Source organism: Mus caroli, chromosome 15 (assembly GCF_900094665.2).
Source record: "Mus caroli chromosome 15, CAROLI_EIJ_v1.1, whole genome shotgun sequence".
In the NCBI taxonomy this organism is placed as follows: Eukaryota; Metazoa; Chordata; class Mammalia; order Rodentia; family Muridae; genus Mus; species Mus caroli.
This window is the reverse complement of record NC_034584.1, coordinates 14,530,698-14,537,431: the sequence shown is the minus strand read 5'-3', so window position 1 is coordinate 14,537,431 and position 6,734 is coordinate 14,530,698.

Genomic DNA, 6,734 nt, shown 5'->3' with positions numbered 1-6,734 from the left:
GAGAGGCCCATTGGACTTGCAAACTTTATATGCCCCAATATAGGGGAATGCCAGGGCCAAAAGAATGGGAATGGGTGGGTAGGGAAGTAGGGGGCGCTATGGGGGACTTTTGGGATAGCATTGGAAATGTAATTGAGGAAAATATGTAATAAAAATCAAAAAAAAATAAAATAAAAAAAATAAAATAAAATTCCGAGAAATTGAAAAAAAAAAAGAAAATATGGAAATTATTACATGAGCAAGTCTTATGCCCACAGCAGCCAACACTTTTGGAGACTCACATGGGGCACTGTCACTCTGTCCCCACCAGAACCACACCAGGCTTGGCAGCTAATCAAACCTGAAAGTGACTGGACTGAGACAGGCTGACTCCATGACAGGCTACAAGTTGGCAGTTCAGGAGACTAGGCCTAGATATCGTTCTTAAAACTGGGCACGTCAAAGCAAGTCAGTTACAAGCAAAAACCCAGGCCTTGTGCAGTCAATCAGAAACTTCCCAGCCTCCTAATTTGAGGAATGGGCAGCAGATCTTCAATAGTTTCCAGGACCCTATCCCCCAGAAATGGTTCTGTAATGTCCCTAGAGATAAAGCCAACCAATTAAGGTAATGATCACCTACCCCTCCCTGGAATTCCCTAAGTGTGTTTTAATTGGACCTTTGAGCTAACTTGGGTGTCTCTGTCTTTGTAGGCGCTAAACCCCAGTGTGCTGGACTTCTACAGAATAAAAATTCTTTGCTTTTACATACTATTTGAATCTAGGATATTATTCTAGATATTAATCATAGAGACTTACAAAAGTTTTTATATTCATTAAAACCATGTCAGTTGGAGTTCTTAGGGACTATATAAGTATTGAAAGCATCTCTACTGTATTTTTCTTAAAGGTCTTTTGCATATTTTTATTATTATTTATAAACATGGAATCAGAAACACTAACTGCCCTTGACTGTAAATGGTGCAAACTATTTCCAAAGCATGCAGGTTTGTATTCATTTGGTGGCTTTGAAGTGAGGAAAAATAATTGCATTTAAGAATATGCAATTATTTATTTTATACAACACATCTCAAGACTAAACAGATAGTCACTATAATTGGGATTCCAAGTCAGCTATGGACCTTTCCATACTTAGTCAAGATAAAAATGTTGCCAAGTCAATTGAACAGAAGTAGTTCTATGTGGTTGATCAAGAGACTTACTCAATCTAGTTAAATACATAAAAATTAATTAAGACATTGAAAATGTATTGATATTTTGTTTTTCAATTAAGTATTATTGATAACAATATTCTAAATCAGTTACAAATTGTTAATTAAAATCAATTTTAGATATCATCAGCTTCATATGTAAGCATAGCCACATTATTTTTAAGCAATAAGATTTTCTCACAATGAAACTGTATGAAGAAACAGAGTCATAGATAACCCCTGTTCCCAGTTTTAGGAATCCCAAGCAAAACCCAAGATACACATCTGAAACATATGTGCAGAGGGCTAAGTCAGTCCTATGTACTGTATCCCTGGTTAGTCATTCAGTCTCTGGGAACCCCACAATCAGCCTAGGACAGCTGATTCTATGGATTTTCTGTGGTGTCCTTGACCCCTCTGGCTCCTACAATCCTTTCTTCACTGTTCCGCAGACTTCCTCAAGCTCTATCGAATGACTAGCTGTGGGTCACTGCATCTGTTTCCAATGTTTCTATCAGTTGCTGGGTGAAGTCTCTCTGCTGACAATTGACCTAGTCAAAATCCTAACCATCTGTACTTTATCAGGGGTGGGATTCTTCTCGAGGCATGGGTTTCAGGCTGAATCAGTTATTGGTTGGCTAAGTTGCTAGATAGACTGGAGCCGGTTAATATCCATGAGAAGCCTCCTCTTTTCTGAAGGAAAGGAGGAGGAGTGGATGGAGGACAGGGGAAAGGTGGGTAGGACAGAGGAGGAAGACAGGAAGCTGTGGTCAAGGTGTAAAATTAAAAAAGAAAAAACAAAACAAAAAAAAACTTAACTGATAATTTTTTTTTAATGTTTAACTTGTAAAAACAGAAGAAATAAAACAAAACAAAAGAAAACAAAACAAAACAAAACAAAACAGATTTTTATCTTGGCTTGATTAGTAAGACCAGGAACGAGTACATGTAAATAACTTTTAAATAACACTTTGAAATTCATAATTTTATTTTAACTTTAAATTGCTGTTTGGTTTAGCCTTGGGACTTTTCTTCCTTGGAGGAATAATTAGCTAATAAAAATAGTTATTTCTCAGAATGTGAAAACAATGCAAACCATAATATTTGCATACAAATGAGAAAACATGAAATCAACATACTTAGGAGAAAGTTGTCTTAAATAACTCATATAAGAGGCAATCTTAATATAGAACATTCAAGAGAAAGGTCAAGAATTATTCACTGTGAGCAGAATAGTCAAATACTCTGAGTAGAAAGCACTTTTGATCATCTTTATATTTGCTCTGAACTGTAGTCATCATTCTACTTCTTAGAGAAAATGCAAATATATTTTACCTTCATTATTTTCCCCTAGTTCAACAGCCTGTGGTACTATAATTTGTTTCCAATTCCTCCTTACCTTTATTAAAATAATAATATTATTTAATAATAATAAATAATAATAATAATATGCTTTCAAAAATTACTTTAAATTAGAGGTAATCAGTTTTGCTATACTGTTAATCTCTCTTTTTTTTATCCTTATTTTGCCCTGAGATATATCACCATTCTTAGTTGCAAACATATGATAGACTACTCACATTTTTCCATTATAGTCAAATGTGATGTGAGTGTGCATATATATATATATATATATATATATATATATATATATGTTCTGTAAATAGAATTCTGCTAGTGCAAAGTGTTTTTCCATGTATGCATACATACAGTTGGAAAACATAATTAAGGTTATATATAAATATATAAAGGTTATATATAAATTGTACCAGTGGGCATGTCTCCCAAGACCACATGTTACTGTTTCTTTCTGGGCTTACAGCTGGGTAATACTGCTATTATTCTGTTCCTTTGGTAGCGTGCTTAGTCTTCCATTGTATGAAAGGTACAGGATACAGATGAAGCTTTCTGGTGAGTATCAGCTTCAGTTCCTTATGTTTAAGGACTCACATATATTGTGTCTTCAGCTATAGGGTTTTACCATGAAGTTCTGGTGGTTAACCAAGAGCAATGACAATGTTATAGATAGAAAAATATATAAGACCTTTAAATAAAAAACAACTCAAAACTTGAAAATAAGTGACTCATACCTACCACTGGACTTGTTCTTTTTTGAAAGCCTGTGGTAACTAGGGGAAGAATTATCCTCCCACAACAAGATAAATATATTATGTTCTTTTCTACATGTATATGCATATTTTTAGAAAAAGTCTATACATGTAGTTTTCCATTTGGCATTATTACAATCCCTAAGTATCCTACTTAAGATATTTTCTTGATCTAGTTCTCTCATTTGAAAACCAATTTAGCCCTTCATGTTCCTTTGTAACTATGATGAGGCAAGTATCTTAACTGTACTGTTGATTTTCATTTTTATGATTGATGGTGATAAGTTTTACATCTTGTGGTATGTTGGTATCTTTTCTGCTCTGAACTTTTAGTTATGTTACTTGTTGCTTTGACAAATTACTTGGTAAAGCAACTTGAAGTGTTCACTTTTGCTCACAGTTGAAGTGCACAGTCTACCACAGATATGAGTTGTGGCCACAGGATTTTGAGACAGCTGATTTCATTGCATCAACTGTCAAGTGTCATAGGAAGACAAAGGCTGCTATCCAACTACTTTTTAGTCCAGAACCCTTGGTAATGGAATGATGTCACAAAAAATGTTTCAGTTTCCCATCACACTCTTCCCCAATACCCCTCCCTTTCTCCACAGAGAAGGTAGAAATTCTGTCCCCTGACCCTGGCATATCAAGTCTCTGCAGGGCTAGATACATCGCCTTCCTCCAAAGCCAGAGAAGGCAGTACAGTTAGGGAAACAGAATCCACAGACAAACCACATGTTATGGACATTCCCCACTTTATTTGTTCAGTGATCCACATGAACACTGAGTCACACATCTTCTACATATGTACAGGGGTCCTAGTTCCCTAGGTATGCTCTTTGGTTGGTAGTTTGTTCTTTGAGAGCCCCCAAGCATCCATGTTAGTTGCCTGTTGGATCTTTTGTTGGCGTTCCTTTCCCCTCCAGGATCCAAAGGGAATGTTCATAACAACATAAAGTAACATAGATGCCTTTGCCGGGCGTGGTGACACACAACTTTAATCCCAGGACTCCGGAGCCAGAGGCAGGTGGATTTCTGAGTTCGAGGCCAGCCTGATCTACAAAGTGAGTTCCAGGACAGCCAGGGCTATACAGAGAAACCCTGTCTCGAAAAACCCAAAAACCAAACCAAACCAAACCAAACAAATAAACAAAAACAAACAAACAAACAAACAAACAAAAAACCATCATAAATGTCTTCTTAAAGAAATTGGACCGTTTTCATACAAATGCTTTAAAAGCACACCTGAAAGCTCTAGAAATGAAAAAGAAAAAGAAAAAGCAAACACATCTAAGAGGAGTAAACAGTAAGAAATAATCAAACTCAGGGTTGACATCAATCAATTAGAAACAAAGAGAATAATACAATGAATTAACAGAACCAAGAGCTGGCTCTTTGAGAAAATTAACAAGATAGAGAAACCTTAACCAAACTATTTAAAAGGAAAAGACGACATCCAAATGAACAAAATTATAAATTAAAAGGTATACATAATAACAGACACCGAGGAAATTCAAAAAATCACCTGATCTTACTTCAAACAACTGTACTCCACAAAATTAGAAAATTTAAATGAAATGGATAATTTTCTATATAGATACCATGTAGCAAGGTTAAATCAAGATCAGGTAAACTACTCAAATACTCCTTTGACCTTCTACTTGATCTCCTCAGAGGTGCATATAAAAATTAGAAATTAATTCACTTCAAATTCAGAAATCTTTATAGTGTTCAAGAGACTGAACATGATAAAAGTCCAAAGTCCTGAGCCTCTCCTGAGACTCTGGAGGCTCTCTTAACTGTGAGATTCTATTAAATACCAAACAATTTACCTCATTCCAATATGCAATGATAAAGACTAGATAGTCCCATGACACAATTAAATGATGTAGAAGCAGCAAGAAAAGATTAGATACAAGCTAAAGTGAAACCATTAGAGTCGACACCAATTCATACAACTTTATCTCGTGTATGTGTGGCCCATGCTCCAAAAGGCTTGAGTAGTCCTTACTCAACATCACTCTTCCTTTGGAAAAGTTCCATTTTATATCTGAAGCTTTCCTTAATAGCTGTGCATGGTGCTGGCATCCCCAGTTTTCTGTTTTCTCTGTAGGAGTTTGAGCTTCACCTTCATAGATTTTTGTAGTGGTATCTCATGCAAACTGCTTGCTTTTCATTATCATACCTTATTTCTTATGAGTATAGTACAATAGTGTTGCTCATTTTAAATGAATTAATATATGAAAATATTCCTGTAAAAATGTTTCTCCCCTTGTCTATATCTGTGCATATAACTGTGCATGTATGTTAGTGTGTTGTGCTACTGTGTCAAAAGACCACAGAAATGTTTGGTAGAGATGGTTGTTGGTTCAGGTCTCAGGAGAGCTGTCCCCACCTCTCACTGACAGCAGCCTACACCAGGCCTGGTCAGCACAATAGAGCTATGCCTGTTGGCAGGGGCAATGGTGAACCAGCCCTGAGGTCATGAGGATGGGATTGCTGGCCCAGCCCGTGCCAGTTAGTTCAACAACACCCCTGTACCCACACCACCAGCATAAGCTCTTCTGCTTTGCCCAGACAAGGTGTAGAGCTAGCTTTCCTGATCTTATGTGCTGGGGTAGTGATGGGGAGCTTGTCCTAGTGGTGTGGGTTCAGGATGGCTGGCAAGATGACAAGATTAGTTATCACCTAGACCCATCTAGATCTAGGCCTCTGAATTGGTCCATCACAATATCCACCCCGTCTATGGTCTATGAACTACTGGAATGTGTGAAGGGGCATGTTGCTATTGTAGATCCGAAGCTGCAGAATCTCCATGACACAGGGCAAAAGCAGGATGTCTGAGAGGGGTCCTGATGAGGATCCATTTCTGATAGTGTAGCTGAAGGCAGAGTCCTCAAGATGTTTGGATAAAAGGGTGTACAGTGTGACACACCATGACAAATTGCACCATGCATGGGGAGGATTTTTTTTTTCTTTTTTTGGGAAGGTTGCAGGGGCATAGGGCAGATATTATTAGCACATGCGGAGATGACTGGAGGTTGGGTGAATGATGTGAAGTTTAAAGAGTAAAAAATATTGTTTTTGTGTTTAAAAAGGGTCTTCCTTGGGTTCATGAGGTTCTGGGGATTATTTTGGGAAAACATTGTGGGGGAGGAATTCTGAAATAGACTTCATAGAACACACCGTATTTTTTTTAAATAGTGTGTATTTATTTAAGCTCATAAAGTAAGCCAAAATAAAGGGTTTATTTGAGTGGGTATGTTTACTGAGGTAGAATTATTGATAGTTATATTATATATATTTAATTATATATTATTATATATATTTTAATTATATATTAATTAAAATATATTAGGTCATTTGAAGGACACTTTATTTAGAGGTAAGGCTGTGCATGTGTGGGGGGGAAGGGAGGAGAGGGAAAGGGAGGGGGGGG